Consider the following 13,282-nt stretch of genomic DNA (forward strand, 5'->3'; position numbering starts at 1 on the left):
GATTCTCTCTAAGGGTCCCCAGTCTGGTTTAACCTTTTCCTCTCCACTGTTCAAAGAAAGAGCTAAATAGGCTTCATTAGGAGCCTTTTGTTACTTTAAAGTGCTCAAATGAGGGCTAAAATCACTTGAGATGGAGCAGTGTTTCTGCCCAGCCTGCAAAGAGCTGAAAATCATTAAGAGACTGATGTGCAGAGGTCACAGCAGAGAGGCAGAAGGAGACAACAGTCAGCTAGGGAAGGAGTGGCTGGCAAGGCGGTAAGCAGAACTAGTGCCTGGCAAGGCAACAAGAGGCTGGTGGGGCAGCCAACGGAGAGGAACCACGGCTGGCGGGGTAGCCAGATAATGAGGAACAGCAGCTGGCGGGACAACCAGCCAGAGCAAGCACAAACAAGGTGCCTTCTTCCCTGGGTGGGAGGTGAACTCACACAGATGCATCTCTGAACCGTGGGTCTTCACTGGCCAAGGACAACCACTATGAGTGGGGTATGGTGAGGGAGCAGAGAGGGGCACAGAAAAGGAACTGTTGGTTGTAGAACTCAAGAACATGAGGCAGAAGGCACCGCCCCATGCACTCTGGGGTGGGTATCCTGCTCACAGTTTTATGATTATGACATTTATGATTGTGGCATTTTCCTTAATTAATGTCAGGTGACTTCCCTCCTTTCATTAAAAGTTTATTTTCTACACTCAAACTCTGTGCTTGCGAGTGGGAAAGTATTGCCTCTCAGAGGTGCTCAGGGTGGTGTGCAATTTTCCCAGGTTAATGGCTGGGGGCTCGAGCCAGTTCTGTGTTGTGATGTTGAAAAGGAACCCCTAGATACTGAACCCTGCCCTGGTTGCTTCCGGCTCCACCTGGCAGAAGGGTTACAGTATTATACGAAAAACTATGTCACCGTTACAATATCAGGAGACTAAACAGCTACAATTATGGAAATTTCTTCCACCTTGAGCTGACCAAGTAAAATCCAGCCTCCCATGTGCCGAGAATCAGTTTCCCTCATGCCTAAAAACACCACAGGCTGACATAGGAGAGAATTATCTATCCTGAATAAAGGATGGCTGTTTCCCTGGGTTCAGGAGGTTTTGCCCAACCCCCTGAATATCAAGTGATACTTACAAATGATGTTCTTTGTGTCTTCTTCATTCCTCTTACAACAATATGAGTTAAATAATATAAAAATGGTTAACCTGGCACCCATTTACCAAGAATTTGATCCTGTAACTCTTATATACACTTCCTTTGGAAGACAATGGAAATTGCATACACTGCAACTTCAGGATCAGTGTTTTATTAATAAAATATTACCATTGTATGTTATTTAGACACATCTAAAACAATAAATTTAAGTCTGAACAGTTACCATGACAAGCAATGTTATTGTGTAATACTATGAAGGGTATTGCACCATATGGAAATGATAATATCTTCAAAAAGCATAAAATATCCCGTTCATTTTATTACTACTAGCATATTTTAATGTACTGTTGAAAATCATGGTTCTGTTGCTTATGCAAATATAAAAATCAGAGTATGACAAATTAATTCCAAATGTAGATTTATTCTAAGAATTTGTTTTTATGTCTTCTGTTATTGCCACATGTTGCTGATCCCACAACATAGGACAGCAGATGACTTAGTTGAAATGGTTCTTCACTGTTTTTAATATCTTTAACATCCCAAAGGGCTTTTTGTTTATATGTGTAATAATTTCCAGATTTTTGAACTGTCGGACTGTGCAGTGGTCTGAAAAATCTAGTGGCTATTATACATATTTTTCTCTCGAAAGATGGTTTTGGAGTGTGGGAAGATGGACCTTTGGGTTGGATTATTATAGTAGCCATTCAATTTTGTTAATGACTATTTTCAATTTTTGTTTACATCTACTTGGGAATTACTAAATAATTTCCTTTTTTTAAAAAGGCTACATTTTACTGATTCCTTTCTTTCAGTCATTTGGGACATAATGAGCCAAATTCAGAGGTAATGTGTCTAAGTCTTAGTCTAGAGGGAGTATAAAGTTTATGTAACTTAGACTTTCTTCTGACCTTCTCTCTCTCTCTTTCTCTGTCAAACCAACTTAGACTCAGTTTGACTCCCTTAGCATTGCTTTCTTAGTACCAGATTCAGCCACTATTACACTGAATAGCATATGACTACACAGGGTGTCCCACTGGTTTCAACAAGACTATATGCAGAGTATGGTGCTATTCAGTATGAGAAAGAGGACTGAAACAATGCAGTTACTTAGTAGTGAATCCTACTAACACTTAATACTGAATGTACTAGCATTTGAAGTTAATGGTGTCATTAGAAGAGGTTTTGGAACAAACTGATAAACTAAAAAGTAGTAAGTCACCAGGACCAGATGGTATTCACCTACGAGTTCTGAAGGAATTCAGATATGAAATTGCAGAACTACTAACTGTAGTTTCTAACCTATCATTTAAATCAGCTTCTGTACCAAATGACTGCCAAGGATAGCTAATGTGACGCCAATTTTTAAAAAGGAGTCCAGAGGTGATCCTGGCAATTACAGGCCTGACTTCAGTACCGGGCAAACTGGTTGAAACTACAGTAAAGAACAAAATTGTCAGACACATAGATTAACATAATTTGTTGGGGAAAAGTCAACATGGTTTTTGTAAAGGGAAATCATGCCTCACCAATCTACTAGAATTATTTGAGGGGGTCAACAAGCATGTGGACAAGGGGGATCCAGTGGACATAGATTTAGATTTTCAGAAAGCCTTTGACAAGGTCCCTCACCAAAGGCTCTTAAGCAAAGTAAGCTGTCATGGGATAAGAGGGAAGGTCCTTTCATGAATTGGTAACTGGTTAAGATAGGAAACAAAGGGTAAGAATAAATGGTCAGTTTTCAGAATGGAGGTGTCCCTCAGGGGTCTGTACTGGGATCACTCTTATTCAACATATTCATAAATGATCTGGAAAAAGAGGTAAGCAGTGAGGTGGCAACATTTGCAGATGATACAAAACTACTCAAGATAATTAAGTCCCAAGCAGACTGCGAAGAGCTACAAAAGGATCTCACAAAACGGGGTGACTGGGCAACAAAATGGTAGATGAAATTCAATGTTGATAAATGCAAAGTAGTGCACACTGGAAAACATTATCCCAATTATACATATAAAATGATGAGGTCTAAATTAGCTGTTACCACTCAAGAAAGAGATCTTGGAGTCATTGTGGATAGTTCTCTGAAAACATCCACTTAATGTGCAGTGGCTGTCAAAAAAGCAAGCAGAATGTTGGGAATCATCAAGAAAGGGATAGATAATAAGACAGAAAATATCATATTGCCTCTATATAAATCCATGTTATGCCCACATCTTGAATACTGTGTGCAGATTTGGTTGCCCCATCTTAAAAAAGATATATTGGAATTGGAAAAGGTTCAGAAAAGGACACAAAAATTAGCTATTAGCCAGGATGGGCAGGGCTGGTGTCCCTGGCCTCCCTTTGCCAGAAACTGGGAATGGGCGACAGGGATGGATCACTTGGTGATTACCTGTTCTATTTGTTCCCTCTGGGGCACCTGGCATTGCCACTGTTGGAAGACAGGATACTGGGTTAGATTTTTTTTTTTATGCAGACCCCACTAATAACTAAGATGCTTCTCACTTTCTGTCCATACAGGCTGCTCTTCAAAAATTTTCAATAAGTGATTCTACAAAACCCATATTTTCAAAATTGCTTCTATTTATTATATAAGTAACAGATTGTCCTTTATAATACCAGTGTGTGGTCCCAGTGCTGTTTCCATTGAAGTCAATAGTAAATTTCTCATTTCCAAAGGGACCAGTGTTGGACTTACTGTATTGTTATGCATTATCACATCACGCTATAAAATACAAGGCCAAACCCTGGTCAATGGGAGTTTTGTCATTGACATCAGTGGGAGCAGGATTTGATTTGGCCCCTTCTGCACAGATTGTACTCATGTATTAAAAATAGATTTCTTGCATCATTTATGACATCAATGTTTCTGGGAAACTGCTGGTTTTCTACTGTACACTGAAGGATCACAATGTTTGTTTATGTATTGTGCTTTAACTTTCCAAAGTCTCCTAACAACTGTTTGTGGCATATATCCAAAAGCTGAGATGTACAACACTCCATTGAATTGCATAAATAGGTTACATTTTGTGCAAAGAAAACTATGCTGAAATTTGGAATCAGTTTATTTACAATTTGTTTTAAAATATCATAAGAATTTGCTGGCTAATTTTTTTTTTTTTTGAAGAAACTGGATAACAGCAAGAAGCACTAGACAGCATGAATACCAAACATGCGCCATCCAATAGCTCACAAGTGTTTCTGTTTTTCTCCTTCTAGGTATGTCTTCTAATGCTGGAGCACGTGGCTGCACTTTTCAGAAAAAATATTTTGTGCTGATTTCCTGAAACAGTCCTCCTGTCAATCTGTAGCTTGTGTGTGAAGTTTAAGACCTAGTCCTGCATTCCCCCAAACTCCCACTGCCAAATTCATGTACTTAGATTTGCTTAAGCCAAAGAGACTCATCTACAGCCCACTAAAGTCCATGCAAAGACTTCAGTTGACTTTGAAATCAGACTCCTATTGGGTTTGGAATCAGACTGATTCAAAGCAGTGTTCAATACATTGTGCTGACCTTTTGGCACCTACATATACTACGGCCTTTTTGAGATATTTATTGTTTCTATCAAAGAAGAAGCTTGAGTCCTGTTTTGCTTTTGCTACTAGTGTTTTGGATGGAAAGGGTGAAATGTCCATTGTAATTATCATCTATCTGTGTAGTCAACAAAGACAACAAATTAAGTGAATCTTTCTTTCTGAATACAGTCAATCAAGCCATTTTTATTTATATTTATTTTATATATATCCATAACTGAAAATAATTATTTACACATGTAATGCACATACAGTGAAGAGGTGGGCGCCCATGAACTCAAAGAGGGGATGACATAGTCACAATGATAGGCCAAGAAGATTATTTTAGCAACAACTTTTTCTGCATGCTAAATGGCAGAAAGACTTTGAAACAAAATCTTTAATTTATGATTATGTTTATTTCTTCCCTTCTCCCGCCTCCCAGCCCTGCTTTATGATTTCCAATTTATTTTGATATAGAGTCATTTTAAAGTATCTGTTCAAATTATATTTAGTATTATTTTTCACCTAAAATTGGCCCTTGGTTGATATGTTGTATTACCAATATGTAAGTGGCAGTAATCTATGATTTTTTTAAAAAAATAAATCAGATTTCTTCATTTCAATTTGATTTTTTTTAATTTAAAGAAAATATAAGTTTATTTTAAAAAAACTATTGAAAATTAAAGTTGAAATTGACAACCTATGTTAAGGCTTAAATTTATTATAATCTATTAAAATAATTTAAATTAAATCCAAAAATAGTATTAAGCTGTACATGTTTGCTGCCAAGTTTTAAAGAAAGTCCAGTCACTGAACCAGTGAAAGTCACCGGCCAAACATCTAAAACCAGAGTTTGTTGAAGTGCTAAACCAGCTTTTGACAGTAGAAGCCTCTTCTGCAGGTTCAGAGAGAATATCTTCTTCATTTCCATTTATTCAAGTCAATGACTAGTTCATTCAAGTTAAGAAACTGACCAGGAGTAGAAAAAGCAGGAAATATAATTTTCCTTTTCCATGCTATAAATAAAAACTAGATTAGAGAGGATGAGATCTACTAGTTCTAAAATCTTGAAGACCTGGAAACAACCAATTTAATTTACTAACTACAGAGAATACTTCTTTTGCTTATTGAAACTGTTTTAAATGCATATTTTATTATGTTTTATTATGCACTTTTAATTAAATTTGAATTTCCATCCAAACAAAGCTTGACACAAATCACAAGTAAAAAATTTATCATTAACTAGTAAATAAAAAATGCATCATTTGCTATTTTCTAACATAATAAAAATTTAAAAATTAAGAAGCTGAATAAATATTATTTAAGCTAGATGATTATTTAAATAAATGTGTATAGATATAGTGTATCCTCTTGGTTTGCAAAAAGAAGCACCACTTTTAGTTTAAAAGCTATATTTCAATGCAAATCAATGTGGTTTAATGGTTACCAAATAATGAGAATCAGCCTTTGTCAAGGTTCCTTCTCCACTCTGAACTCTAGGATACAGATGTGGGGACCTGCATGAAAGACCCCCTAAGCTTATTCTTACCAGCTTAGGTTAAAAACTTCCTCAAGGTACAAACTTTGCCTTGTCTTTGAACTCTATGCTGCCACCACCAAGCGTATTAAACAAAGAAAAGGGAAAGAGCCCACTTGGAGATGTCTTCCTCACAAAATATCCCCCCAAGCCCTACATCCCCTTTTCTGGGGAAGGCTTGATAAAAATCCTCACCAATTTGCATAGGTGAACACAGACCCAAACCCTTGGATCTTAAGAACAATGAAAAGGCAATCAGGTTCTTAAAAGAAGAATTTTAATTAAAGAAAAAGTAAATGAATCACCTCTTTAAAATCAGGCTGGTAAATACCTTACAGGGTAATCAGATTCAAAACAGAGAATCCCTCTAGGCAAAACCTTAAGTTACAAAAAAACAAAAACAAGAATATACATTCCATTGAGCACAACCTATTTTACCAGCCATTTAACAAAAGGAAATCTAATGCATTCCTAGCTAGATTATTTATTAACTTAACAGAAGTTCTGAGGAGTTATGAAGAGCATTCCTGATCTGTTCCTGGCAAAAGCATCACACAGACACAGACACAGACACAGACCCTTCCCCCCTTCCCCCCCCCACAGTTTTTAAAGTATCTTGTCTCCTCATTGGTCATTTTGGTCAGGTTCCAGTGAGGTTATCTTAGGTTCTTAACCCTGTACAGGTGAAAGGGTTTTGCCTCTGGCCAGGATGGATTTTATAGTTCTGTATACAGAAAGGTGGTTACCCTTCCCTTTATAGTTATGACAGCCTTTCTTTAGAAAAACTTCTAAAAAGTACAAATGCAAAACACAATTAAAATTGATTATTTAAAGCAAGATTTCCTACTTGATTATTTTAATCATGATTAAAATTGGTATTTTAAATTGCTTTGATTTAATTCCATCCACCCTGGTTAGTGGAAATTATGTGTTCGGGTTGTAAACCCCTAAACATAACTTTGTTATTTGAAAATGAGTGTTACCATGGAGTAATGCTTCTAGCCAGCTCCTAGGCAGTAGTTAGTTTTCAAGTAACATTTTATTGGGTGTGTCTCTGTCTTTTGATCCATCCATCCATCTACCTTTGCCATCGTTCCATCTATTTCTTTGCCTTTCTACATTTCTAAAACATCCATCACCATAATATCTAAGGTGCCTAAGTATCATTGAGGATCAGAGCTTAAGTGCTTAGGATAACTTAAACACATTTTGTGTTGACCTTAAAGGAAAGAAATTATTACAAATACATAAAAATGGAGAGGAATGAGAGTGAAGGAACTATAATTTAAACAATTTAAAACTCTTACAAAATTCAGAAGGCTGTATATAAATCTATATCTAGATATCATCCCTCTCTGCAAATTGCCCCAGAAATGTTTCCTTCTTTTGCATTCCAAATGTACAATTTTCTCCAAAATTATACCATCCAGAAGTCTAAGATAAGTAATATGTCATCTACAGTGTTGTTGTAGTCGTGTTGTTCCCAGGATATAAGTGAGACAAGGTGGATGAGGTCATATCTCAATTTCTGTTGGGAAAGGGACAAGCTTTCAAGCTACATAGAGTTCAAAAGCATGTCTTTTCCCCAACAGAAGTTGGTCCAATAAAAGAAGATAAATAATAGCCAGTTCTGGACCAGTAACAAGTTTTCTAAAATTATAAAATGTAACAGTTTTAAATTACATTATCACATGACCCTGCAAATATAATAATGAAAATGTTATACTATTGGAAAGGAGAAATTCCCAGCTGCTCACTGGGGTGCACTCCTACTACATACTTTTAGCACTGGATCAGTCTGTGATAATAGACTTTAAAACTGAAATTTTTGTATAGACATATTTCTAGAGGGGTTTTAAGAGGCTTTTGTGACTCAGTTGAACTTGTGGTAACTAAAGCACCTGACTTTGAAAAGAGGTGAAGAAATACCAATTATTTTTTTAAAAAAACCTCTAAAACATTTTAAAACCTTTTTTTCTGTAAATATATGTGATATATATTGAATCTATCATGGGCTGGGGGAGCGGTATAAAAGAAGAATGCTATAATTTCACACTCATGCTGATAAATACTTTGTACATCAGTGTGTATATATATATATCCTTTATACATCTCTGTGTTTGTGTACACATACACACACACACACATACACGAACTTTCCATGACCCAGCAATTTGCAGAATGTTCTAAAAGTAAATGTGTCCAAGGACAGTAAGCTGCATTTCTGGAGAGTGTCAGTACTCCTTATTTCCCTTGTATTAACTGGAATGTCTTTCTTTTTTTTTGGCAACCTGGAGTCAACTGTCTTTCTACCTCTCCTCCCTTTGAGATATAAAAGCAGAATCTGATCCTTTCTCCTGCTATTCATGAACAGAAGTTCATGTGTGTCAGTAAACGTAGCTCTGAGCACATCTATGCACTCTCAAGGCAGCCACAGCAGCATTTCTCCTGTTATTATTTCTTTTGACACCTGCATCTCTGAATATTACACAATAGCCAGATTGCTGGTGGTGGAATGGATACGGGAGATTTCTAGCCAAAAAGCAATCTTTGCTGCTCTTACTGAAAAGTCTTTAGAGTTAGCTTCTCCTCCCCCTTCCCCCACCCCACAATCTCTTTCGGTTCTGTTCAGTAAGACTTTATGGACATGAAGAACTATACAAGTATTGTGAAAGCATAAAAGAGACAGCCTCCTTCAAGTGTCTGAGGTAGGCACAATCCACTCAGGAATGTGGAGGTTGAACAGTGTTACTACTTCAGTTCTTTGACTAGGAATACCCATGAGCTAGCTTCCCTATTTTGATTGCAGTAACTGGAAGGATCACTTAGTAAACAGTAGTTGGAAAGATCACCCTGCAATACTGCTGATGTATGTTTCGTTCATATCAGCCTTTGTTGCCAAAGTAGGGCCCAATTCTATAAACCAATGCCTGTGAATAAAGTTACACTTCAATGAATTACTCACATGAAGAACTTTATGCATATCTGTAGATGTTTGCAGATCACACCCTTTATCTAGATAAGCATTCTTCACAAACACACATCCTGCCTTTGTTATCCCCCCCCCCATTCTTCCAACTTTTTTGTCTATTTAGAAGCATGACCCTTATTTGTTGTGTTATGTTGAATTTAGATTATATGGTCTCCAGAGCAGGAACATTTTTTACTTGCATTTGTAAGGCATCTGGCATATTTTTGAGTCTTCACAAAAATAGTAACTAAGAACTAGAGGGTAGTGCACTTTGTTGCTTATGTAGGCCGAGCTGGCAGGTGGTGGGAGCTCTCTATCCCTGATTCTGTAGCAATTTTAAAGGTAATTGCCAGTAAACCTAAATTTGCTATAGACAGACAGAGAAATGCCATTGAATTGAGTTTTAGGCCTCACTTCTGTCAGCCAGTTACCTACAAAGAATCATGTAAATTAAAACAAGACATTTTGCCAAAATTTTCAAAAGTGCCCATTAATTTTCGGTACCTAACTTGAAATTTCGAATGCCTGATTTTCTGAGGTTCAGAGTACCTACAGCTCCCATTGACTGCATTTGGAGTAATGGGCACTCATTATTTTTTGAAAAATAAGACCCTATAAGTGCAAGCCTTGGCCTCCACTGAAGTCAACAGTGAAACTGCCATTGACCTCAGTGCAGGTCCAGATTTCACCCCAGGTCTTTAAAGTTTGGGAACCCGAAACCAGAAGCACCGTAAGACTGGACATTTTTTAATATTTGGGTTTTTGTGTTCAGCTCAAGAATGACTGAATTTTAATACTAAAATGTTACAGGAGCGTTGATTTCAATGAAGAAGAGTTGCCGTATAGATCTGGAAAAGAGTAATTGCAAAGTTTTATGTGATTTAAAAATAGTTTTGTGCACGCACAATAACTTTTTTAAAATTAAATTTTATGTGGCAAAATTAGTTTCAGTACATTGGAACTGCACAAAAAACAGTGGTCTAGATTGTCATTAGCCCTATTGTGACTGTACAATAGAATGAGAAGGAGTAACGGATGCCTCCTTGTACAGCCACATGAGAGCTACCAAGATCAAGGCTTCAATTCCCATGCAGAATGCAGTCCGTGGCACCACTTCAACCAGCAAGCAAGTGGGTGGGGAAGAGGTGAAATGAGTGGACTCACCCAGGATGCCAGTTAGCAGAGGTGGCTGGGTGCAAGGGATGAAATAAAATGCATCTTTTTTAGGGCTTCAATAAAGTACTTAGCCCTCCCAGAGCAAACAGGTGGGAAGTACAGGAGAAAATAAGACTCTCTCAGGCACAATTCCTGCCTTGTGCTCCTCCTGGATGGTGCAGCTGTGCATCCCCACCTTCCTGATTAACGGCTGTGTCTAAAGTTTCAATGTAGGTATGTGCAACTGTGAGGTAATATAGCTTTTGTTGTTTTCTCTCATTCCTCTCTTCCCCCTTTTTTCTTTCTGTCTCTGAAAATAAAAACAATCAAACAAAGGAAATTAAATGCAAAAGTTATATTAATGCAATAAAGTTACAAATGTAAACAAAGGAATGGCAATGACAATTTAATAGTTCAGGATTTTATAAAGTTTTATAAACATGGCCCTTCCAAATTCATGGTCCATTTTCGTAAATTTCACGGTCATAGCTAAAGCCCTACCAAATTCACGGCTGTGAAAAATGTATCAGGGACTGTGAATTCTGGTCTCCCCTGTGAAATCTGGTCTTTTTGTGTACTTTTCCCTATAGCAGAGTTTCTCAAACAGGGGTTCCAACCCCAAAGGGGGTTGCAAGGCTATTGTAGGGGGATCACGCTATTGTCATTCAGCTCTCCAGCTGCCCAGCTCTGAATGCAGTGCAGCTGCCAGTGGCAGCGTAGAAGTAAAGGTGGTAATACCATACCACGCCACCCTTACTTTTGCATTGCTGTCAGTGGTGGCTCTGCCTTCAGAGCTGGGTGTCCGGCCAGCAGCCGCCACTCTCCAGCTGTCCAGCTCTGAAGGCAGCGCAGAAGTAATCACAGCAATACTGCAACCCCTCTACAATAGCCTTGAGACCCCTTTTTGGGTCAAGATCCCATTTAAGAAATGCTGCTATAGGATAAAACTACACAAAATACCAGATTTCATGGAGTGTACCAGATTTCACAGTCCGTGATGAGTTTTTCATGGCCGTGAATTTAGAACGACCCTATTTATTAACCTTGCCATGTTTCATGTTTTGCCTTTGGCCTTGTCCACACACCAATATTGCACCAATTTAATTAAGAACTGGTCTACACTGAAAAGTTTTATCAGTATGATTATGTCAACTACAGAAGGGATTTTTTGTCTACATAATTATACCATGGAAAGCCCCAGTTTAGACACAGTAAAACCAGTATATAGGTGCCTTATACCAGTATAGCTTATTTTGGTCCCAAACTGGAATAAGCTATACTGGTACAAACACATTTATACCATTGTACCCCCTCCCGTGGGGTTATACTTTCTAGTGCAGATAAGCTTTAATTTGGTTTAGAAACTGAATTAGCAAAATTGGTGCAACTCCCTTGCGTAGACCCTCTTAGATTGATTTAAGAGGGTCTAGTTTCTAAACCGATTTAACTAAATCAGCTCAATTTTTGTGTGTTGGCAAGACTTCTGACTTTAATGGAAGCTAGATTGGTGGCCTCAATGTGTACAGGTGCTATTATTGATTGCTGGTTACAGCCAAATTCTGCACTGATTCTAATCCAACAATCCAATTTGTTGGAAAGGAATTGCACTGGGTGTATATCAGTGCAGAATGATGCCCTTAAAATGGCTAGTTTAATATATGTTAGGCCAAATTCAGTCCTGGTGTAAGTGGGTACAACTACATATCATTGGATCTATACTCACAATAGAGCTAAATCTGACCTGTGGGTGGGTGGGTTCTTTAGTAATAGAATCTTAATTTTTGCATTTCCTAATTTTTATTCAAATGTAGAACCTTCAAGTTGCCTAGATTTTATTATTCAATTGGCATATAAGCTAATTTCACCAAAGGTAGTTTTTTTAAAAAAAATTCTTAAAATACTTTTATTTGGTGGCATTGCAAATATTTCCTAGTGTAAAAAGTGAAATAAATAATAACTGTAAATCTCTGTAATTGAGGCGTGAGGGTAGACTGACAGTGGGGATTACATTGCTGGTTGATGGAAATGTTCATAAAGCAATATGAAGAACAAGTTACTTCCACACATAAACTGAGAACAATTTATGTGTGTTTTTGTGGCAAGGGAAGGGAATTGCTATTTTTGTATTTATGTATTTATTTTGCGCGGTGTCTCCTTTACCTTTTTGCTTCAATTTTGAAACCAGTAAACTATAAAAATTGTTTGTGGCTGAAAATGATGCTTTTATACATATTTAATCTGCTGTGCTACCCTGCAGTGCTATTGCTGGGACAGAAAACAGGAAGGTCTAATCCTTCTGTTGGACCTAATCTTTGAGCACTGTTGTGATCCTCCTGATACTGACCCTAAAATGATCCCAAAGCTTTTCAGACTTCGCCATCTATAAAAATATGGGGGTGACGGAAGGCAGCAGAAAGCTTTCCTGAGATAGTGTCTAAACAAAATGCATTCAGTTTAGAGCAAATTCATCAAGCCCCTCTTTGTAAATGGGATCAATCAAGTTTATTCATTCCTTGACTCAATCCTGGGCAACCGGCGACCTCTGTTGGTGAATTTATAAAATGAGCCGGAGGACAAAGAAGTCTGCAAGTCATCGTGTATTATGCATGGGGAGATTAAAGGAAGCAGACCACTCTCTCCGTACACTTTAAATTCCTTTTCCAATTTAAAATCTCTAATAAAGAACTCTTATGCATATTCTTTAGGATACAAAATCAGACCTAGTTTAAAGTTGTTAAAAGGGCCACCTTCAGGACTGTAGCAGAAAAGTATGGGCGCCGAATAAAGAACAGGGGAGAATAACTAGAAAGTTGACCTCAATGCTGAAAGCATTTGATTTTAAATGTGCAGTGTTCTGAATACACAATCTATGTAGGGTGGCAATATATTGGGTAATAAAGTAAACCTTTACTCTTTCGTCTGGATTTAGGCAAACGGATTGACAAGAATCACTGAGAGGGGAATCTCA

This window comes from Dermochelys coriacea, chromosome 2 (genome assembly GCF_009764565.3).
Source record: "Dermochelys coriacea isolate rDerCor1 chromosome 2, rDerCor1.pri.v4, whole genome shotgun sequence".
In the NCBI taxonomy this organism is placed as follows: Eukaryota; Metazoa; Chordata; order Testudines; family Dermochelyidae; genus Dermochelys; species Dermochelys coriacea.